Here is a 25,476-nt window from a genome sequence, read left to right as displayed (position 1 = left end):
GCAGTAAGTAAATAATAGCAAAAAAATAGTACGTGGGTTTGCTAATCTCCTTACTGGTGGCATTTTCAGTTAATACAATCCTCTGGAAAGCAAATTTACAAAATGTCTCAAAAATAACAGAGTCGTCCTCGCATTGGGCACAATTTTCACTAATGAGGCAATGATATTAACATAACAAAAGAAATCAGCAACCGTATAATAATTACGTTATTTATGAATGAGAGGTTCATTTTCTTCTCAAGAAGAGTTTTTGTTGCATAAAAATATTATAATAGCATTAGATCTTACTAAAGATCTTTTTTGATAGAAAAGGGGAAGACTTCAAGTTAAGTAACCACTTACTAATTTCTAGGCACACTTACCCACTTATTTCTTTTAATTGTTCCAACTACTGTTGACAGAGTTTTGAAAGCTCTGAGTGTCTATTTTTATAGGTAGGTAAAATGACATTCTGAGAAAATAGGCTATTGACTTCATAAACATAAAGCTAGTAAAAGGCAAAAACAGGATTCAATTTCCAAATTGTTATACCCAAGCTCTGCTACCTCAGTATACTCCACCACACTTTTAGTACCCAGTGATACTCCACTATTAAGTCACAGTGGCTCACACCTGTAATTCCAGCACTTTGGGAGGCTGAGGCAGGTGGATCACCTAAAGACAGAAGTTCAAGACCAGCCTGGCAAACGTGGTGAAACCCTGTGTCTACTACAAATATAAAAAATTAGCTGAGTGTGGTGGCATGCACCTGTAATCCCAGCTATTTGGGAGGCTGAGGCTTGAGAATCGCTTGAACCCAGGAGGTGGAAGTTGCAGTGAGCCGAGATCACGCCATTGCACTCCAGCCTGGGCAAAAAGAGCAAAACTGCATCTAAAAAAAAAAAAAAAAAAAAAAGGGAGGAGAGAGAGATTTATTGCTACTCGAGAGGCTGAGGCAGGAGAATCGCTTGAACCTGAGAGGTGGAGGGTGCAGTGAGCCGAGATTGTGCCCCTGCACTCCAGCCTAGGCAACAAAGCAAGACTGTCTCAAAAACAAAAAACAAACAAAAAAACCCCACAAAGACAGAGATATTGACATTCATTTTTTCTTAGCAGTTTTGAAATCACAGAATCTGAAAAAATGACACTAAAACTAAGCAATGTATACTTCATAATCAGGCAAAAATGATACATGTTCAACCACAAATTAAGTTATGATGAATTATCCTCATCAAAAAATCTATAGCAGAGTCAATGAATAAGTGTGGTTGGGGAGTAGGGAGTTGGGAGAGGGAAGTGGGGTGGTATGTTTAAGGTGGGAAAAATTAAGTGTATTTTAAAAAGTTAGTCTTTAGGATGCTTAGCTATTCGAGTAATTTTGCAGAAGCTTTAGCAATACCAAACTCTTAATGATTCATTTGATGCAATAACAAACCTGAACAATGAAGTTAGGTTAAAAAAACAAAACAAAACAAAACAAACAAAAAAAACCCACTGAGTTTAATTACATCTATTTACCAGGAATTGAAGGTGTCCTGTCTCAAACTTTTCATCCTTGTATTTTAGCATTCCCTTCAGCATTTATGTACATATTGCAGAGTAGATGTTTTCCTCTTAAGATCTAGTAGAAAAAAAGTTACAACTTCCCCAGAGGTGTTAAAAAAAATTTAAAGAGGGAAAAATGGTGTTGCAAATGTCAGTAATATGTTCTCCATTGCTTTTTTTTTTTTTTCTTATTTGTGGATGAAATACTAGGAGGAAGTGAAGTCATTGTGAGCACTGTGATTTAAAGATTTATATTCACCACTTAAAGATACCACACCAGTAGGTAGCCAGATCAGTAAATCTTGTCCAATTCTTAACAGCAGGTAGACAAGTCTATGGAAGGAGAGGAAATTATTGTACTGCCAGGTTAATTCAATAAATTGAAGTGTAGAAAGAATTAAGACTCTATGGAATACTCAAAAGCTCGTTCAAGTTTCTTGCATTTTTTAGACTTTTATATGCCTGCTGTTTTGAAAATATAATTTCAGATTACAAATATATAACATCAAGACATTGGGGAAGAATTTCTTGTTTGTTTTGTTTTGGTTTGGGGGTCTCCAAACTGTTTCAGAAAATGAACATGAATGATTTTCAGGTATGGCACTTCGTTGCTGATTATAGTCACATGATTGACTACTTTTTTACACCTAGCCTTCTTAACTGTTTTGTAGAGTCTCCACTAAGAAAGGAAGAGGAGGGGGAATTGTAAGAGAAATAAAGTAATAAAATGTCCCTGTAATGTCATTTGAATATTACAATATGGAAAGTGCATTATTAAAAATTAAAGGTGGCACTACTTAAGGATTACCTGCTGATTCCTAAAATTGGGAAACATATAAGTACTTTCTGTCCAAAAGTATACAAAGTAACTGCCCTCAATTATTCTGGTAAAACATGATTGTAAATTTTCAGGACTCATTGATTTAATATCATTCAAAGAAGTTTTTAAAAAGAGATTGGGATCTATTCAAGTCCATATTATTTTTACCCTATCAATTTATGATTTTGACAGTTGTTTGTGCCAAGAATAGAATAAGTCAAAAGTTGTTGGTCAAAGTTGTAAAACTTCCCATATATAGGTATACTATATCATATATTTAAAATTGTGTCAGGAGTTGGCTCCTGCCAGTGGGTGCGTGGTCTTGCTGAGTTCAAGAATGAAGCCGGGGACCCTCACGCTGAGTGTTACAGCTCTCAAAGATGGCACGGACCCAGTGAGTGAGTGGTAGCAAGGTTTATTGTGAAGAGCGAATGGACACAGCTTCCACATGTCGAAGGGGACCGGAGTGGGTTGCCACTGTTGGCTGGGGTGGCCAGCTTTTATTCCCTTATTGTCCCTGCCCATGTTCCAGTTCTGTCCTATCAGAGGGCCCTTTTTTCAATCCTTCCCACGACTGGCTACTTTTAGAATCCTGCTAAGTGCATTTTACAGAGAGCTGATAGATGGTTTTACAGAGCACTGATTGATTCATTTTACAATCCTCTTGTAAGACAGGAAAGTTCCTCAAGTCCCCACTTGACCCAGGAAGTCCAGCTGGCCTCACCTCTCCAAAATCAGTCTGGTAAATGTGATATTCTGTTATGTAATCAAAAATGGCATTTGTATTATCCCTTTTTGCCTTTTGGATCCTTCATTTTTCATCAAATTCAGCAGCATTGAATACTATTCAATTCTCCGTTCTAGAAACATTTTCTTCTCTTGATTTATGTGACTTCATTCTTCAGGCTCGTTCTAAAGGCTTTATTTATGGCCTTTTGTTATTATCTGTCTCTTTGTTTTTCTTTTTACCTCTCAGGCACCTACTGCTCAGTATTCTTTTCCTACCCTCTACCTGGACTGGGCTTAGTCCAGAGCCCTATTCTCCTATTCTATTCTCCTTATGCTCTTTCTACGAGACATCCACACTTACGTCTTTAGAGTCATCTGTGTGTTTATGAGTCCTAAAATTGTAAGTCCAGCCTCTCTTTTGAATGGTACTCCTATGTGGCCAACTTCCTCTCATTTTCCTTAGTGTCGGTGGCATGCCAAACTCAAGTCCATAACGATCTATTGATTTGCTGGTGTTCTCAAATCAACTTTTTCTTTCTTTTTTTTTTTTGAGACGGAGTCTCGCTCTGTCGCCCAGGCTGGAGTGCAGTGGCGGGATCTCAGCTCACTGCAAGCTCCGCCTCCCGGGTTTACGCCATTCTCCTGTCTCAGCCTCCAGAGTAGCTGGGACTGCAGGCGCCCGCCACCTCGCCCGGCTAGTTTTTTGTATTTTTTTTTAGTAGAGACGGGGTTTCACCGTGTTAGCCAGGATGGTCTCGATCTCCTGACCTCGTGATCCGCCCGTCTCGGCCTCCCAAAGTGCTGGGATTACAGGCTTGAGCCACCGCGCCCGGCCAAATCAACTTTTTCTTATGACATTTTGCCAAATGTGTCCTTTCTCGCTACCTTTAGTGCTGGCATCTTAGTTTAAGCCACAATTACTTCTTACCATCCTAATGTATTTGCAAGAGCTTGCGAATTCATTAGCTTTTTCTCCTCCTGCCCTTTTATTTTCTTCAAAGAAATGTCAGAAGGAGGTATAAACTTGCTCAGTGATTTCTCTTTGATCTTAAGAGAAATAAAAATATCTTAATACGACTTACAGGTTGCAATGTGTCCCCCAAAAGAAGATATGTTGAAGTCCAAATCCTCAGTACCTAAAAAGGTAACTATATTTAGAAATAGGATCATTACAAATGTTATTAGTTGAGGTCATACTGGAGTAGGATCGGCTCCTAATCCAATATGACTGATGTCTTTATGAAAATATGGCCATGTGAAGAGACAAAACCACACAGAAGCGAATGCCATGCACAAAGCTTGTTAAAACGTACTGTTTACCCTCAGTATCCTCAGAGGATTCGTTTCAGGACCTCTTGGGGTACCAAAGTCTGCTCAAGTTCCTTATATAAAAGGCATAATATTTGCATACAATTTACATATATATATATATTTTTTTGAGACAGATTCTCACTCTGTCACCCAGGCTGGAGGGCAGTGTGCAGTGATGCAATATCGGCTCACTGCAACCTCCACCTCACAGGCTTAAGCAATTCATGTCCCTCAGCCTCTGGAGTAGCTTGGATGACAGGCATGTGCAACCGCGCCCTGCTAATTTTTTGTATTTTTAGTAGAGAAGGGGTTTCACCATGTTACCTCAGCTGGTCTCAAACTCCTGAGCTCAGGGGATCCACCTGCCTTGGCCTCCCAAGTTCTAGGATTATAGGCCTGGACCACTGTGCCTGGCCCTCCTGTATATTTAAAATCATCTCTAGATGACAAATAATATCCAATACAGTATGAATGCTAAGTAAATACTTGCCTCTGCAGATGCGGAATCCTTGAATATAGAGGGCTGTTTATATCTACAAGCCAAGGAATACCCAGTATTGACAGCTGGAGAAAGTTAAGGAACAGATTCTCCCTCAGAGGCTTCAGAAGGAACCACCACCAATGACACCCTGATTTCGGACTTCTGGCCTCCAGGATTATAAGAAAATAATTCTCAAAAACCACCCAGTTTTTGAAAGGGAAATCTAGGAAAGCTAATACGATACAATGGCTTAGGATTCTTCAAAACTGAGTTTCAGCCTTCCTTTTGAAACCTTACCTTGCATTACTCTCCTTCTCTCCATTGGCTTCAGTTATGGTGGCTTTATTTAAGGCTATTGCCCACCTCAGGGTACTTTGCCTGCCCACCCCATCCCACATGCTCCTCTCTCACTCTTGGACTCCAGTAGATGTCAGCTTCAATGTCACCTCTTCAGAAAGATCTAGATTCCTGTCTTAACTGTTTTGATAGAGGAACTCATTTTGTAATCAAACATTGATCTATCATTTGAATATATTTTTCATTAACATATTTGTTTGATGAAGAAAGAAACTGTGATCCCATGAGACAAGCACCTAGCACAGCACCTGGAAAATAGTCTTTGATCAACTGAGTAATAAACAAAAATAAATTAAGCCATTTAAAAATAGATTTGGAAACATTACTGGGAAGCTGGCTGTAGAAGGCAATGTTATGTTGAACACTTTTGAACAAAAACGATCTTCATTTCCTGTAACTTGTCTGTATTTACAGTCGAGCTTCCCTGAAATAAGGTGTAGCTACAGAAGAACCAGAAGTTCACCCAGGGCTCATCACCATTAGCTTCAGAATAATAATAGTCATTAGAGACTAGTTTCCCTGATCACATCCGTGTCTTTTTTTCCAGCTACAATTGCAATGTGTGCCTGAATGCCTTAATCTATGCCCACTTGTAAAATTAACACATCTGTTGTGTTAATTTTGAAACTGAGAATTCTAAGTTCTTTAGGGAACTGAAATCCTTAAAGGTCAAATTATTTAAGCACAATGTCTGTCATTTAATTTTTGACCTAAAAAATAGCCTTTAAGCCCTCAGGACCACAGTATTCACCTTGGTAGGATGAAGATGCTAAGAACTGATCTCCCTTTCTCCCAGTATTGCTGTGCCCATCCCTTGGCAGTAAGAAGGGTAAGCTCCTTCCAGGCGTTTACTTCTGTGTAAACTGAATGGAATCTGTGTATTTAATAGCTATAAAGAAATCTTAAGGTGTGGGACAACTTTCACTTAAGGACAGTGGAAATAAATGTGGCCTAAACGGAAAAACATTGTATTTTTTTCTAAGCTAATATAGGCAGTTAGCTACACAGTGTTCCCATGCATTTTCTTTTCTGTAAAACTTCACAGATACTCCCATGTATACATTTAGCCTATTACTTGAGTTAACTGTTAAATGATAGGATGGGGTTTCACAAAAATTTAACCTAGCAGAATGTTTACAAGTCCCATGAAAAGTAATTTAATCTGATGAACATAGTGTTTACAGTATCACCTAAAAGCATGATCTTCCTCAAAATTTCTGGGCTCCCACCCATTGCCTATAACTACTCATCCCTTGTTTTTCCCTCTGCCACTACTTCTAAAATTTAGGAAAACAAAGCAATCAATTAAACATGATCTGTAGCTTTGAACATTTCAAACTTGGTGTGACTTATCAAACACTTCAGGTAAAGGGGAATTGATGATGCTGTTAAATGATAAGTCATAGAGTATTTTATATAAATGCAAACAAAAGAATATGTCTCAGTGATTTTGGTGAGGATTAAATAAAATCTTATACTTGAAGTCCTTAAAAATCATGTATATGTAATCATTTCTTACGATAAACATCAAATACATGGTAAAACATTTAATAATTCTTCTCAAACTTGGTGCATGTACTCCTGGGGTCCACAGTTGCATATCTGGTGCATCGAATGCTCAAGGGAAAATATGTCATTTCTTTCTAGGGTTTCAATTTTTCTTCGTAGTAGGGAATATACAATATTACCTTTACATTAAAATAAACGGCCACATTGTAACTGCAGCAGAAATTATATATAAATACATAAAATTACATATATATATGATTATATACATATAACTATTAGATTTTAAAGAACTTTTCTGCTTCTATCTGTCCAGGTTTCCTTGGGTGGAGCTTGACCCCAGGCCAGCCATTTCTAGGAACTCTTACTACTAACTGCTATTATTTTCTGTCTTCTGCCATTCCAAATTTCTTTTGCAAAATTATCAGAAGAATTATTATTGGTTTATATTAAATTTGTATTCACAAATTCTACTTACATGAAATTTTAAATAATTATATAAATTCCACATCAGCAAAAGCCTCTAGTGCCTTGCTTAGCAGATAAGGAACATGATACAAATCTATTAGGCATGTTCAAAAATGTTTTCTTCATCTTTAAGCACAATGACTTATGGATTTTTGTAATAGCCGGGTAGTATGCAGAGAAAAACGAATTTTGAAGTCAACAACCTCAATCCATCAGATAATAGGCATGCAAATATGGCAAGATTTCTTACTATTTCAGGAACAATGTTCTCATCTGTAATAATAGACATACTAACAGCTGTTTTGAAAGATTGGTGATGTAATGTAGTAAAAAGCGTAGGACAATACCTGTCACATAGTAGGTGCTTAAAAATAGTAGACATTATTATTCTTTAAATTCCTGTTTGGAGTAGGATTGTACAGGGCTAAATTTATAAAAATGAAAATACATTTAAAAATACAATTATAAATTGTTCTAATTGCTTCTTCACAGTAATACATTTCCTTTCATACTGAAGGAGCTTTTAAAATAAAAACATCTTTTTCCTCCATTTATTTCAATTATGGTATCCAGGGTCAGACAAGACATTGCTGCTTCAGGGCCATTCTTTCTCTGAAGTAAAGAAATAAAAAGGTAGAGGTTTTAACAGTTGTTTAAAAATAAAGGTAAAATATGAATGTTCTGCTTCCTAAAACTGATTTAATTCTCTTTTAATGTGCTGGGACTTTGCCAAAATTTAAATTGAACTCCTGAATTTGATTTTGTTTAAAAGATTTGATATTTGCCATCATAGCTTCATTTTTCAAAAGTTTAGGGCCTATTCATCAAAATAATGTTTTTGGCATGATACGTGTTCTGAAGATTTGAAGCCCAATTCATTAGAAATACCTCCAATCTGTCTGAGTATTCATATCCTGAATATTACTGGGAAGAGTTTGTTGCCCATCCTATAGAGTATAAATTCAAGTTAAAAGATCATCCCAGAATCCATTCATTTTTTAAACTTAAGGCAGCTGGCTATGGTAGAAGGAACACCAGCCCTGAGACAAAAGGCTCGGGATGGATGGTCACGTCTATTTGACCTCTCACTCTTCAAAGTTAAATTACCCATGAAATAAGTAAAAAGGTCTACTCTTTCCTAAGGAGCAGACATTGTTAAATGATAAAATGTATTTCATGGATTCCAAATGCAATACAGCAAAAGCTGTTCAGTATACAAATATTTGTTGTATATCTACTCTGAGTAAGGCCCTGGGGGAAATGCACAATTCAGATACAATTTATGGCATCATCCAGTTTGCAGTCTAGTATAATAGGAAATAGTCAATGAAAACTTAGACTTCATGTTAGAAAGCAATATATCCTGAAAAATCTTTAGCAGCTAGGTAAACTCTGATACTGTAATGTCACACTTGATATGAAAAATTGTATTATTTAAAAAAATTGATCTAATATTTTTACAAGTTAATTTTAATTGTGTAAAATAATATATACCAATAAAACATTGAAAGCATAGTGAACAGAATAAACCAAAATCCTAGCAGCTAATGCCTTAGGACAAGCATAGAGGTAATTTTATCTTTTCTCCCTACACTCTATTTTAATGGTATAATAATATCTCTTTTTTTCTTGCCAACATTTTCTTAGGCATGTGCTCCTAGGAGACAGACAGATGAAGAACCCACTGAGTTCAGACAAGCTGTTTAGAATTTCCAGCTTCAAAGAACAAAGGGAGGCTTAATGGCTTTTACGCTGTAGTTTGAAGGAAAGGTGAGATTTGCATATGCATAGGTGTTGACAGTTTAAGAATATTTCTACAGGGATTGACAATACAGGTATATACAAAATTCTAAGTCAGTGTTGTATAAAAATTTACCAATGAAACCTGTCAAGGGACTCAGATTCCAAACTTGATAGAGAAGGTTCTTTTGCACATATTTTTTCTCTCTAATATTTTAGTTATTTTAAGACTTGAGAAATAAAATATTTATTCCCTGCTGTTTCATTCCTGCCTCTGTCCAATCCAGTATAGGACAGCAACCTACAACTTCAGTGGGGAGCAAAATAGGAATTCTTTAGATGAGTAGGCACTGAATACATTTTCCAGAACACTAGTGGAAAATACCTATCAGTATTTAAATAATATATACTCATTAAGAAACATTGGGACATGACAGGGCCTTTAAAAATCACCTATTGTTTTACTAATTAGATCTTTGAATACATTTTAATCTTTATAAATTATGCATTTTCACACTGTTTTATAGATGAGAAAAGAAACAAGAATGGGTTCACCCCATGGGATGGGTGAACTTAGGCTTCTCTAAGGTGACATGGAAGCTGAAACAGGTTGGCAAGTAGGGTAGACATGGCCATTGTTCATTCTAATACTCTACAAAGCATTGTATGGCATGGTAGGTGCACAGTAAGTGTTTGATAAGTTAATGCTAAACTGTTTTCGTGGTTCTGGAAACGTGGCCCCAGAGAGTTGAAAACAAAACCTTTTAGTCAACCAGAATTTGGGTCTCACTCACTGGTTTCTTAATTTTAATGTATCATATTTAATTTAAGCTCAGACCTCAATTTCTTTGACATAAAATGGCATAATGATGCTAACCTTAGGGTTGTGAGGAGTCCATCGAATGTCTGTAAATCCACAATGGCAATATCCACATGTGGAATTCAGTAAATGGTCCTTTTTATTCTTGACTAGTCCGCCATTGAGAGTTGAAAATAAGAGCTTTTAGTTAACCAGAATTTGGGTCTCAATCACTGGTTTCTTAACTTTAAGAAATTTAGATTTAGATTGAACTTAATCTAAAATCAAGCCTCATTTTTTTTTTTTTTTTTTTTTTTTTTTTTTTTTACCTAAAATGGCAAAATGATACTAGCCTTAAAGTTGTGAGGAGTCCATAGAATGTCTGTAAAGCCACAACAGCAATATCCACATACGGAATTCAGTAAATGGTTCTTTTTATTCTTGAGTGATCCGCCACTTGAGGCACATTCTATCCTTTTTCTTAATGACCTGTAATGCTGACTCTCTGGGTTACTACTCCAATTCTGAGCAAAATAGCACATATTTTATGTATAAATATAGTGTAAAATCATTGTAATGTAAATTAGACCTAAGAATCTATCTGAAATAATTTGAGCACATGTAAGAGTCTCCTACAAAAAGATCAATAATTAATATTTTAAAAGTATTTTACATTTTACAAAGAATTCTAATGAGTGGAAGTTGATGATAGCTGAGCCAAAATTAAGGTACCACCCACCAGGGAAACTGTTAGAAATGCAAATTATCAATAATTTAGATGGATAACATCACTCGGCATAATACTCTGGGTGAGGTCTGAGGGCATTGCATTAACATCTATAAATTATGCTATGGATAAAATCTGTTACTTTATTTTTCTGCAATTAGGTAAATTTAAAGTGAGTAAAAACCCAATACGATTAGTATTACCAATTCTTTACTAAATAGAATATTGCCAAATGAGTAGGTTCAGGCAGAAACAGGTAGAATGTGAAAGTGATTGATGATACAGTAGGATGAATAAAATCTATATTTATATGCATATCTGTCATGTCTATCTACCTATCTATCTAATCTATCTAATCTATCAATCTACATTTAATTTTCCATTCACAAAACATCCTTTAAGGTAGCAATTTCATTCTTGCAGTATTATGTTGCAAAGAAGCTCGCTTCTTTTATGGTAGATACCTTTCCTTTTCCTAAAACTGATCTAAAACAGTGGCTGGCTCTCAAACTGAGATGTGCATAAGAATCACCTAAAAAGCTTGTTAAAGCGCAGATTTCTGGGGCCTCCCCCAGAGTTTTTAACTCAGTAGGTCTAGGGTAGGGCTCAATAATTTGCATTTCTAACAAGTTCCCAAGAGATGATAATGCTGCTACTCCTGGGATGGCTCTCAAGACCCTCTAACTCACTTTTTTCACAAAGATATTTTTCTCATTTGTCCTATCCTTCTAAATATCTCCCTTCTTTTTGTCGTTTTGCACATTACTGATTAAATTTATCATGGGGATAGCAAAATGGAGTTCAGGAAAGACTATAAAATGGAGAGTAGGTGATAAGGTTTGGATTTGTGTCCCCACCCAAATTTCACATCAAATTGGAGGAGGGGCCTGGCGGGAAGCGACTGGATCATGGGACAGATTACTTCCTTACTGTTCTCGTGATAGTGGGTGCGTTCCCATGAGATCCCATGGTCTAAAAGTGTATAACACTTCCCCCTTCTCTCTCTCTCCTGTTCCACCATGGTAAGACGTGCTTGCTTCCCCTTTACTTTCTGCCATAATTGCAAGTTTCCTGAGGCCTCCCAACCATGCTTCTTTACAGTATGTGGAACTGTGAGTCAATTAAACCTCTTTTCTTTATACATTACCCAGTCTCAGGTAGTTCTTTATAACAGTGTGAAAACAGACTAATATAGTAGGTATTTCTTCAGGTTTACCTAATAAATAACTGTGTCAAATAGCTATGTCATCATGGGCAAGTCCCTTCCTTTCTCCTCCAGTCAATTTCTTCATAATTAAATGGGTAGAAAGGAAAGGAAACTGATGACTACGTAGTGCTTGCCAATCATTTCAACAAAGAAGGAAGCAGAAACTCAGACTTTATTTAAATTATCCATGACTTTACAGCCAGTAAATAACCCACTACATTCAAACTCAGAACTAGCCAGTTTCTAAATTTTAACTCTGCCCACATTCTTCTCCAGCTTATTACCGTAGGGAATAGAGTTGGATGAGTGTATGTGTAACTACCACCTTTGAATTTTGTGGTTCTAATTATGACACATGGTCAGTCTCATCTAACAAAGTCAAAGGAATGTTTCCTAATGACTTACGATTTTAAAGTAAATGTTAATAATTTATTCCCTGCTCTAAGTCCCCACTATGTTCTAGTTATCACAGAAGATATATTTTAATTTAATTTAATCCTTACCCCATAGACCGGACTTTCTGGATGAAAACAGCTTCTTCCAGTTCATTCTCTCATCCATTACTCTATTTTATTCCCCAACTTGTACCTGCCGCTATCTCCAGTTACGCTACTAATTTATTGTTTATATTCTGTCTCTCTGACTTTAATAGAAGCTTAATGAGAGCAAGAATGTTATCTGCATGTTTAATCTTATCTTCACCCACTAGCATATTGTTCCTTGAACATAGAAATAGACTAGTATTTGTCAAATAAGTAAAAAGGAAGTTTCATTCTACCTGTACGACTACTTGGGCTAGCAGAGTGAAGATGTTACCTTAAAGTATATCAATTCAGAGGTTTTTTTTTTTTTTTTTTTTTTTTTGCCATTTGACCTCAAATGGCCATGAGAGTAGGCTATATGATTTCTCAGAGCCAATAAAGCAAAGCTTGCACCCAAAAGTGCTATTCATAATGATACTCTATACCTTCTTTACTCTCCATGAGCACCCAAATTCTAACTACCGTATTTCCATGATGTAAACTTACTCATGAACTTTTTCTACACATGATTAATTATCTCATAGTATTTTTCTACACATGATTAATTATCTCATAGTATTTCAAGGAACTTTGACTAAAGACGCAGGTGCTAATATCAAATTCCTACTAACGTTAGGCAGTACTTTCCTTTCTGGGCAGTTTTTGAACTTGTTATCATTGTTTAATCACCAGTCTTCAACTAACTGGGGTACAAATAAGAAGGCTTTGGTATCAGAAGATTTGGTGTTAAACACGGTTATTCTCCTTACCAACTTTGAGAAGTTGTATAATGTAGGGTTTAGAAACCTGAAGGTCATCTCTGTTACCACCTGCATGATCTTAGCCCATCCAGTAACTTGTATGTGCCTTGGTTTCTTTATCTGTAAAATTCTAACAATAGTATGTCCCTCATCATATGTTCCAAGAGTTGAATGAGATGATGAAAAAAGAGTTTTACCACAATCTGTACTTGGTATATTAAAGTTTAGCTATACATTTTATTTATTAGAATAAGACATATCCTATCTTTACTGTTCCTTCTTTTATTCATCTTATTTCATTTTATTTAATTTTTTCAAAGAAATAATAGTAATAAAATTCTTCAGCAGTCTTTATTGCATAGGTGTAGAAAATAAAAGCACAGAGTAATTAATACTTTCTTTGAGGAATATGATGATAAATCCAAGATTGCAATTCAGGTCTTCATATCATATCTGTCTAGGAAGACACACGCTTCCTTCATTTTATTTCATATGGTTCTTTTGTTAGTGCAGTTGTTCTTTGTAAACACATTCTATTTCATCAAATATGTTGAGTCTGTGACTTGGTAAAACCTGATAAAGCTCCCCAAAGGCTCTTGATTTTACCTGGCTTCCTTTAATTAGATTGCACAGAACAATATTGGCTAACGTCATCCCTCCTGGGTTGCAATTAACTTAATCTGAAATATATTTCAGCTGTTAGTGGGCTTTTGATCTGAGAGTGTTATTTTTTTCAGTCCATCTAAATACTCATCGATCTGACAGGTAATGAGCAACATTTATAATGGAGGTCATTCCCTTCTATTAATTTTAACTGCTTTACAGCTTTTGATAAAGTGGGCAAGAGCGGATGCTAATCTATTTTGTATCTGAAAGAAAGTACCTTCGTGAGGACAAAGTGCTATTTGGAGAAACTACTTTATTTTCAAATAAGTAAACATGTTTTCAGAATAAATCCTCTTGACATTGTAGTATTTTTGGCATCCCTTGCCCTTTCTTTATAACATGAAAAATAGCATACTAGACATTGTGAATTCATGCACCCAGCTGTTTACTTTCGGTGAGGACCCGAAAATTCCCCATACAGTCAGAAAATATTTATTGGTCATGTATGATATGCCAGGTGCTATGATAGATTTAGGGCATGTTTTCTCAACTTTAGCACTATTGGAATTTTGAGCCAAGTAGTTCTTGGTTACGGATGGTTGTCCCACCCATTGTAGAACGTCTATCATCATCCATGATCTTTACCCACTAAGCGGGTAATGGCAGTTTCACCCTATCCTCTAGTTGTGACAATCAAAAATGTCTGCAAACGTTGTCACATGTCCCCAGGGGGACAAAATTATCCCCAGGTGGGAACCATTGACTTCAGATATACAGGGATTAATTAGACAATTCTTGCCCTATACATACATTTACCTAGGAACACATATAATTAGAAACATTTTATGTGTAATTTTCTATGCTCATATCTGTATGAGAATAGAGGATAACCTTATATTACAGCATTATTTGTAACAGCATAAGCACTAACAAAAAGAAAAAAATAATTTCAACTTTCTAACAGGAGGAAAGAAGACATTCTCATGTGTTAACACATTTAATTTTCATAAGCACCCTAACATTGATGAATTATTTTCTCTATTTTATAATTAAGATAAACATGGCTCAGCATTATTATTAATAATAAGGTGTCGGTGGCTCATGCCTGTAATTTCAGCACTTTGGGAGGCCAAGGCGGGCAGATCACAAGGTCAGGAGTACAAAACCACCCTGGCCAACATGATGAAACTGCGCTTCTACTAAAAATACAAAAATTACCTGGGCATGGTGGCTCACCATGTAATCCCAGCTACTCAGGAGGCTGAGGCAGGAGAATTGCTTGTATTTGGGAGGCAGAGGTTGCAGTAAGCTGAGATCGCGCCATTGCACTCCAGCCTGAGACACACAAAGGGACTCCATCTCAACTAACTAAATAAATACATAATAAGGTGTCTCAGGAAACCCAACATGCTGGTGTCAGAGCTTGAATTCTAATTCACATCTGTGTAATTACAAACATTTTGCTTTTGACACTAAATCACAAAAAAAGTTTTACACTAAATCACAAAAGAAGTTTAAGAGGCCATTAACGCAATCGGTTAAAATGTAAATAATTTGGAAAATCCGAGAAAAATGGATTGTTTTAATTTTTAAAAACTATGCAAAATTATGTTTACTACATTCAAAATCAAACACGCTGATGCCTATATGGATGCCAACTATGTGTGGAAAACAGAAAGTTTGGATAGTTTAGGCAAACTAAATTAGTCATTTTTTTATTGGTGGGAATATGAGGTTAGATTGCTATGAAGAATTATTAAATATGCAGCTATTAAAGATTGATATAAAATACATCAGGTTAATCATTTATATGTAGTCTAAGTGTGCAGATTCTATATGAGAACTTTTTTAAAGTCAGAGATTTCTTCTATTTTGAAAAAAAGATAGCACACTGCATTATAATAGCTCTTTTTCTCTGAAAATGAAAAGTACTTTGTTGACCTTGAAGAAGATGAAAGGCTTCTGTGACTAGGAGAATAGTGGTGGGAAATCAGTCAAATTGCTGCCACCCTGTGAGAGTGTGTGAGTGGGACATGAGAACTGATTCACACAGCACTCAGGAGAGGGAGACAGCACCTCGACAAGTTTGAAGAAAGAGATGCTCTGTGAAAAGTTGTCACAGCCAGAAGCACAAGTACACATGAGTGTGATCTAGCTAGGACTTGGATTTCAATGTGTGCAGTTGTTTTCTGACTCTTTTAAAATGTCAGGCATTTTTTTTTTTTTTTCATAAGAAAGTATTTACTTGTTACTACTGGGTTGCTTTGAAGAAACACAGATTCCAAACTACAGGGAGCCTTATCCAATAATTCAGAAACTTCAGTCTTTTACTACAGACAAGGAAATGGACACCAGGAAAGAGAAACATTGTGCCAAAATTCACTGAAACATGTGGAAGAGGAAAGCATATTTAAGCCACATGAAACATAACTTTTGTAGGAAATATCATTTCCCTCATGCAGTGGGTGGATATTTGATTTGCTATTTCAGCTCTTTGTTTTGTTTCTTTTAATGTAAATATTCATTTTCCACTACGTGTGCTGTTCTGCAGAAGTTTCTGGGGAAATAAAAGTGAAAACATAGTTTTAAAGCTCACAGCCCCCACTGGTGTAGGGCTAATAGCTGTGGGGAGGTGAAGAAGTGGCTCTGGGAAGCCTGGAAGGAACTTAGCATGGAAGGCTTCCTGGAAGACGTAACATTTCCCCTAAGAGTTTACTGATAGGAAGACTTAACCCACCAGATATTCCGTGCAGAAAACAGATATTCCAGGCAGAAGAATTAAAGGATAAAATATTAGGCTGAACTCAGAGTAGCACATAGTTCCATATTTAGGAAGCAAACAGCATCGCGACTGAGAGAAGGGTAAGCATAGACAGGCTGTCAGAAACCTGGCCAAGCAGAAGGAAATTTTAGGTCAAGTATTATTCAAGAAACCCTAGGCTAAGCACTTTTTAGAAATTCTTTTTATTTCCCACAGTAATCAACCAGGTGGACAGTTCTATCTCCACGTTAAAGGTAAGAAAACTGAAACCTAAGATCTAAAATGACTTACTCAAGGTTCTGAAGTGTCAAAGCAACTCAAACTTACACAGTCCAATATGATTTCTAAATGGCTTCTGACCCTGAGAGGAACCGGGTCACGCTGAGACCTGTCCACCTCACCCCAACAGCCCCTGACGGTTATCTGAATTCATTGGCACTGTTAGTTTTGGTCACTTGATCTCAGCTCATAAGAACTTTGGGAAAACAATCAGGTCCAAAGGAGAGAGGAGTATCTGAACTCCACTGACTTCAAAGAAATAAGAGAAGTATGTTTTGGGGATCAGCCTGCTACTGAGATCTTTAATATTAGTAAATATCTGTGTGGCTGGCAAACGTTGGACAATTACCTAATGAAGTTGTGCTGTGTCTGTAATAATCCCATCATGCCAGTCTGATTCTAATGGCTATATGTATCCAGGTTTTTCATTTGTCTTTGCTTTTCCCATCTTGTGAATTCTATAACAAATATCTGGCCATGAGAAGACTCGCATTAAATTCTTCCATTTCTCCCAGGGACTACAGGATAAGGTGCAGAAGCCACTGCATGGCTCACAAAGTCCTCCACAATCTAGGTCTTACCTGGACTTTGATCTTCATCTCCTGTCTTTTGCCCCCTCCACTACATATATATGTGTGTGTATGTGTGTGTGTGTATATATATACATGTATATATATACACACATATATATACACACACACATATATACACACACACACACATATATGTGTGTATACACACACACACACACACACATATACATATACACGTAATCTCTTTCTTCAAACTTGTCAAGGTGCTGTCTCCCTCTCCTGAGTACTGTGTGAATCAGTCTTCATGTCCCACTCACACACTCTCACAGGGTGGCAGCGATTTGGCTGATTTCCCACCACTATTCTCCTAGTCACAGAAGCCCTTCAAGGTCCACAAAGTACTTAACATTCTCAGATAATACATATATATATATATATATATATATATATATATAAAAAATTATCCATAGCTTCCCCGGTAGGAAGCATTCCATCAAATCTCTATTTTTCCACAAACATTTCCTCTGACTGGGAAGTCCTGTTTTCCGTTTGTTTGCTTGGGAAGTCCCCACCCACCCTTGAAGTTCCAAGCTAAACTCTCTGCCTATTAGGAAAGCTTCCCTGCTTCCTTAGCAACAATTAAGTGAATCCCTTTCCTGCTCTCTACTTTGCAAATATCTCCATTAGCATGAAAATTGTATGATGATGAAATCATTTGTTGTTTGTTTCTATACTAGGCTATGTAAGCCTATGTTTTGTTTTATTTTCATCTTTAAATGTTCAGCATCAGTGCAAAGAGTGACTCACGACACATACTTGTGATAGTTGTACTGGTCAACTTGAGTGGGCCACAGTAACAGCTTTTTCCCAAACATAATTTCAGATGTTTCTTTGTATGTATCTTAAAGATAAGGTAAACATTTAAATCAGTAGACTTTGAGAAAAGCAGATTTTCTTACAAAATGGGGGTCAGTTTCATCCAATCAACTGAAGAAAAAAAATAGATGGATCTGCCCAAAGAAGAAATAATTCTGCCAACAGACTGCAGTGGACTCAAACCGCAACATCAGCTAACCATTGGTCTCCAGCCTGATGGACTATTACCTATCCTATAAATTTTGACCTTGCTAGTCTCCATAATTGCTTAAACCAATAACTTAAAACCTTACTCTTAATCTCAATCTCTCTCTCTCTCTCTCTCTCTCTCTCACACACACACACACACACATCCTATTGTTTTTTTTTTCTCTGAATAACATTGATTAATACAATGCTAAATGAATATTTTTTTTAATGATAGATTTTTCTCCCCCTTTGGCTGCCCTTCTTCTGTCCATATATAAAAGCTATGTATAACTAAGTAAGCCCACAAGTTACACTCATAGAAGTTCTGATGGTTAGCACAAGGTAATTTTTATTAGGAATTACTTTTTCAAAGAGAGCAATTAACTCTCTAATGACACCCCAACCCCTGCCCTCACTAGGAACACCTCTATTTTGATACATTTTGACCCCTCTATTAATTATGATGTGAATCCTGGCTTAGAGTCAGAAGACCTGGGTTCTTGTTTAAGTTCTGCCATTCAGTAACTGGAGGACCTAGGGCAAAATCAGTCAACCTCTTTGACTCTCAGTGGTAAAGTGAAAAAGCAGCTCATCTGTAATTTATGTGCTGTGGGGAACTGACATCTCTTACAGCTATGAAAGAGCCAATTTAAGTGGGAGAAAGGCATGATTTAGATTCAAAGACAGTTGGAATTCAGGGTTGTTAATTTGCCAGTCATGTGTCTCTGATCAGTTTTTTACCTATTAGTTTTCTCATCTATTAAAAAAAACCATTTATTTATAAATTCTTTAGCCTTACTGTATTATTTTGCCAACGAAGTGTGATTCTGCAGGCAGCTTGGCTTGGGATAATCACAGACACACCTGAACCACTGTTGAGTCACTTCACATTCATGGGGGATACTTCATATCACTCTCTAGAAAATGTCATGACCACTCTGTGCAAGGAAAGTGGGTTGTTTTCCAAGTCTGTGCTAAGCAGGAAATGAGTCTTTTTTACCAAAGAGAGTTCAAAGTAGTCCTCACATAATCTTAAGAGTGAAGAGCCCTCACAGAGCACATATACCAAGAGCAGGCATATATGCACGTAACACATCCAGGTGGGTGACACAGAGAGAAGCTGCCCTTCACGGGCTGGCCTGTACACTGAAGGCTTATTTGGACGATGACAATCGCATCCTAGAAATCGTTTGCTAGAACATCGTCCTTCAGGACAATTCTTTAAGAAGCTGTGAAATCCAAGATTCTCTCTGATAGTGATAGGCTTGAACAAGATGGGCAACTGGGCACTCACAGGGACTCTGGACTAAACAGAGACATCTGACCAGGTGCTTCAAGAGAGCAGTGAGGAGGAAAGTCTGAGGAGTCGTTCTTACCCACTACAAATCCTTAATATTTATTTTTATATGCACGTGTATGTTTAATTGTCTTTTTTTCAAGAAGAGGTTTCAGTCATTGTCAACACATTTATTTATTATCACAAGATACTGTGTCTAAGGTTCTCTTAGATAGTTGAGGTTAAATTGATGGATCACATAGCACCACCTGATTATATGAGCCAGGATTCTAGTGGTCAGGGTCCAGAGCAGTTCTCATAGAAAATGCTGCCTGCACCAGGTATATGTACTATTATTATTATTATTATTATTATTATTATATGCACATACAATGCTGCCTGAACCAGGTATAGGTATATTTCTGTTATTACTATTACATTTTTGATGGAGAGAATGTGTTATATGCCCCCTTAGCCCATTACAAAGAATAGATCTTTTCAAAGCAAAACTTGAACTGTACAAAGTTCAACACATAAGAAAGAGACTCCAGAATTCAGTCCGAGCTCACCTCTGCTGAAACAAAAGGCGGGAGCGTTTTAAGAGCTTGGATTGGAGGATCACAGACCATCTACCCTTGCTAATTGTCATTCCTAAAAGGAAAAGTGAACTTTCTCAAGTCTTCATGAAAGGAGGTGATTATCCAACTTGAAGCAAGGTGCCAGCTGAAGTTAGGTTCCTACCCTGCCATAGGAAGAGGAGATAGGGGCGTTACCTTCCTTGATAGTTGCATTGCAAAGGTAAGGCTCCTAGGTCCTTGAGAAAGGCAGTGCTGAATTGTAAAACTGGGAAGAGGCTTTTAAAAAAGATTTACATCTCAAAGGGGCAGAGAATGAATGTGCAATTACAAGTTTTCTAAAATAAATGCTCTAAGGAGAGAAAGGTTAGGGCTTACAATCCTGTCTGAAGTTTAGTTCAAGCTGAGGGAAACATGAAGGCTTTCTTGGTCAATGTCAAGAACATAGAACATCTTCAGTACATTTTAGCTCTTATAATTAGTGTAATCATCATGATTTGTACATCAAGCTTTTAAATTTGGAATTCGGCTTTATCTGGTTTCTCAAAGAAAAATTTTTACTATTTAAAAATATTTATTTTTCTTCTGCTTCATAAAAGAAGTGCTTTATTCCTCTTGAGGTCCATGATTCATTATATTGTCTTCTTTCTCACTTAAAAAAGGAACTTTTTCACTGCACTTTACACTTGAAAGGAATTCAACCTTAAAGTTTAAAATTTTCCTTCACATCAGTCTTATTTGCTCTAATTAAAACAAGATTAGCTGACATTCACAAGTCATTTACAAAATGTATAACTGCATTCTGAGAACACATCTAATTACAAAGACAACATGGGAAATGGCAAGGTTTTGAAATTTACCCTAATATTTTCTTTAAACCATTGTTCTCTAAGCTTCATTAATAAATTGTTCTTAACACTTTCTCTGTGAATTAGAATCTAGAGTTTGCCTTCCATTTTGTCTTTTAAATTCAGCAACAGAGATTCCTGCAAAACACATAACAGAATTAAAATAGAAACATTGGGATAGAGAACTAGAACTCTGTGCTAGTGTTTTTGTGCCAGATACTGTCACATACATGATTTTATTTAATTCACATGGCAATGTAGTTGAGTAACTGTGTTTTTCTCATTTCACAGATGAGGAAGTTAAGGCTCAATGATGTTAAATAACCTAACCAAATTCACTGATCTAGTAAATGAACAAAGAATTAAATCCGTGTCTCTGGTCTGTGGTCTGTAACTTTCATCTATTTATCCTTGTCAATAAAAGATAGGCTCGGAAGGGTACTTTGTGAGTAATAGTTAAAAATTGTAATAGTTAAAAAAAATGGAACATAAAATTCCAAATAAAAAATCAAAATAAATATCTCCTCATCTGATGGGTCAGGTATCTCACTGAAAAAGGTAGTATAATCTTTGTTTGTGGGAGTTAGGAAGTATTTACATTTCTGTAAAGGAAACAGATGACAAAATATAGAAAGACCATTTCCTAGGCCCTGAAATTGTTTGCCATTCTATTTTGAAAGTAGTATAATTCTTAAAAAATAAAAATAAAAATAAAACAAACATCAAGATCACCATGAAGTAAACAAGTAAAGGATACAACAGTACTGGATTAGACAATCGGCAACTTGGGACTCAGTTGGGGGGAATTTCACGTCTTGGAGAATTGGAGAGAGAAGAGATTGAACAGTAGGAATTTGTAAAGTCTCAGGCTCCTTTACCATGTGAGGAAGAGGGGGACTCAGGAAGAATGTAGGTCTTTCCTAGAACACACTAAACCAAAGAGAAGCTCAGCTGTCCTTTTCATAATGCTGTGTCCGTTGTATTTTTGTATTATTTTTTATCTTTTTAATTAAGTAGTTTGCCAGTTATTCAGTGTTTGTTTAAACTTGAATAACTCATTACTCTTCTGTGAAAACTTTTCTCCTTCAAAAACAAAGGAGATCAAACCAGATGAATTCCAAGGTATGTTCAGCCAACCCACTACCTCACGAAAAATGTCTCCAAAGACAGGTAGATTAGTAAACAAAAGAGGTTGATGAGTCCACTGGCTGGATTTCAAAATCATGTCTTCCAGTGGGCATTCTTTCTGAGAAGTTGTCTTTGATCACCCACAGGGTCCAATGCTCACTCTCCTATATATATATTTGCTATCTTAAGCACATGTGGCTGTTTATTGTTCAAATTCTCAGCCCCAATCTTGGAACATGTGACTGTGTTGTGTTACATGGCAAAAGGGACTTTGCAGATGTAACTAAGGTGGCAGACCTTAAAATAAGATAATCCTGGCTTATCTGGGTACACCTGACCTCATTACATGAGCCACTTAAAGTACATTTTCTCAGGCTGCCTGGAGAAAGACGCTGCAAGAGAGAATGGCAAGAGAGATGATACAGGAAGGGAAGTCAGAGGGATTTCAAGCATGTTGTGGACTGGACAAACTGTTACTGCTTTGAGATGTAGGGTCACCTGTATAAGGATCAAAGAGAAGCCTATTGGAGCTAATGCAAAATATGAGAAGAAATGCATGCAGTTTTTAGAAGCAAAGAAGTATTTCTGGTTGATAGCCAGTGAGAAAACTGTCCTACAAATGCCAACAATCTGAATGATCTTGGAAGCAGATTTTTCCCCAGAGCCTCTCATTAGTAACAAGTTCTACTAACACCTTGATTTTAACCTGGTAAGCCCTATATTTGAATTTTAACTTGCAGAACTGTCAGATAATAAACTTGTGTTGTTTTTTTGTTTTTTTTGTTTTGTTTTTTTTTTTTGAGACGGAGTCTCGCTCTGTAGCCCAGGCTGGAGTGCAGTGGCCGGATCTCAGCTCACTGCAAGCTCCGCCTCCCGGGTTTACGCCATTCTCCCGCCTCAGCCTCCCGAATAGCTGGGACTACAGGCGCCCGCCACCTCGCCCGGCTAGTTTTTTGTATTTTTTTAGTAGAGACGGGGTTTCACCGTGTTAGCCAGGATGGTCTTGATCTCCTGACCTCGTGATCCGCCCGTCTCGGCCTCCCAAAGTGCTGGGATTACAGGCGTGAGCCACCGCGCCCGGCCAGATAATAAACTTGTGTTGTTTTAAACAACTACATTTGTGGAGATTTGTTATGGCAACAATAGAAAACAAATACATCAGATTCCCAAAAAATCACTGATTAGAGAAAAGGGAGCACTTCTGGTGGAAGTGTAAATTAGTTCAACCATTGTGGAAAGCAGTGTGAAAATTCTTCATACAGCTAAAGACAAAAGTGCCATGCCACCCAGCAATCCCATTACTGGGTATATGCCCAAAGGAATATAAATTGTGCTACCATAAAGACATATGCACATGTGTGTTCATTGCAGCACTATTCATTCTAGCAAAGACATTGAATCAATCTAAATGCATATCAGTTGTAGAATGGATAAAGAAAACGTGGTACACAAACACCATGGTATACTATGCAGCCATAAAAAGGAATGAGATCACGTCCTTTTCAAGAAAATGAACGGAGATGGAGGCCATTACCCTTACTAAGTAACACATGAACTATCCAAACTAACACACGAACAGAAAAGTAAATACTGCATGTTCTCATTTATAAATGAGAGCTAAATGATGAGAACATATGGACACAAAAAGGGGAACAACAGACACTGAGGCCTACTGGAGGGTGGAAGGTGGGAGATGGGAGAGAATCAGAAAAAATAACTATTGGGTGCTAACTTTAGTACCCAAGTGACAAAATAATCTGTACAATTCCCCATGATATGAGATTACCTATATAATAAATCTGCACATGTACCCCTGACCTAATAAAGAAATTTTTAAAACTCACTGGTTAATTCAAAATATTTTAATGGTTTCTGAATTTGTATATAATATAATAGCTGTGTTAGGCAAAGCTTCCTATTTTCATTTTATCTTCTTTTCTGATAAATTGCAACTTCCTTGAAGACAGAGACTCAGGCTGATTTACTGTCATCGGTATAATCTGCGAGTCAGGTAAAGATTCTCTGAATTCTAGCTCCATCACTTCAGATTTTTTCGACTATGAAAGTCGATTTGTACTCCTACTCCCTGTGTATATAAAAATGGTGCAATTGTGAATATTTCCTCTTTGAAATGAAGATTAAATGATAGAATGCATATGAAACACCTATTAGTGGAATGATTGTAGTATCTGGTACATCATGTTTCTTCATGACTATATCCTGTTACATGAACCAGCAACCCTGGCTCCTGAAACTAATGCAGCCTCAATGGGGATATGGTAAGCTAAGATTTTAAAATAGCAACCACGATAATTTCTCATCATCCAATTTTTAAAAGTGATTGTTTAGAACAGACCACACTTGCTCTACTCCCAGATTCTGACATTAACAAATTGTTTCCTACATAATTGAAAAGTGATTCTTCTCTGAATTGCCCATTAACTGTGCTATTTTCTTTAGACTGCTCACAAAATAAATAAAGCTGGAGTTTGAGAGAGAGTGATAATAAATTTTGTCACTCTCTTAGGCTTTAGGTGATGGATTCTTGTTGGATTTTACTATAAATTCAAGGCACTAAATGCCATCTTGTGCATTTTATTTGACCTTGTGTTAATACCGATTGAAAGCAACCAATATCAAGATATGTCTTCCCCAAAATAAAAGGAGAGATATAAAAGAAAAAATAACTGGATTAAATCTTATGAAATAAATATTTCAGTCAAGATTTTAGGTAAAGGGAAATCTGAGAGAATATCTGTTTCCTGCTGTATAATAAATACATAGAATATACGAAAAGGGAGAGATTTCCCCGAGCAGACTTGGAGCAATAATTCTGTGCATTTCTAATTACTAAGGTAAAGGGAAAATTTTAACTTGAGTGTGAAATTTTAAAGACAAATAATTCTCTGAACTACTAGGACTATCTTTAATATTTTCCAAAATTGGATAAACTCAGCAAATGGATTTAATGAAGTCAGTATTACAACACTGCCTCTGAAATAGGCATGTTTAACTCAAGAATAATGTTGATGTGTTTAATATTTGGTTAGTTCTTGCCTTTTGTATTTTTTATTATTTTTGTATTTTTTATTATTTTAATTTTTACTTTTTAGTGTATTTATTACATTTTTCTTTGTACTAGATAGAAGATTATACACTCATACCTGGTATTTCAGTGCTTAGCACAAATATTCTAACATTTGCATGTGTTTACATAGTACTTACACAATAAATAGTAATACCTAACTTAATCAGTATTATAAATCCTCTGCATTTCAATTTAAGGAATTTAAAGATCTTTAATTTCAATTACCCATTTTGTAACTGATATTATTCATTAATATTAGTATTATTTATTTTTGGAATCTTTTTAACTCTTTCTTGAATTATATCCTTTAGGAGTTATTTTAATCAGTGTTTATTGATAAAATACTCTCTTAACCTTGTTTCTATT

Source organism: Macaca mulatta, chromosome 13 (assembly GCF_049350105.2).
Source record: "Macaca mulatta isolate MMU2019108-1 chromosome 13, T2T-MMU8v2.0, whole genome shotgun sequence".
Classification (NCBI taxonomy): Eukaryota; Metazoa; Chordata; class Mammalia; order Primates; family Cercopithecidae; genus Macaca; species Macaca mulatta.
Note: the sequence above shows the minus strand (reverse complement) of the source record.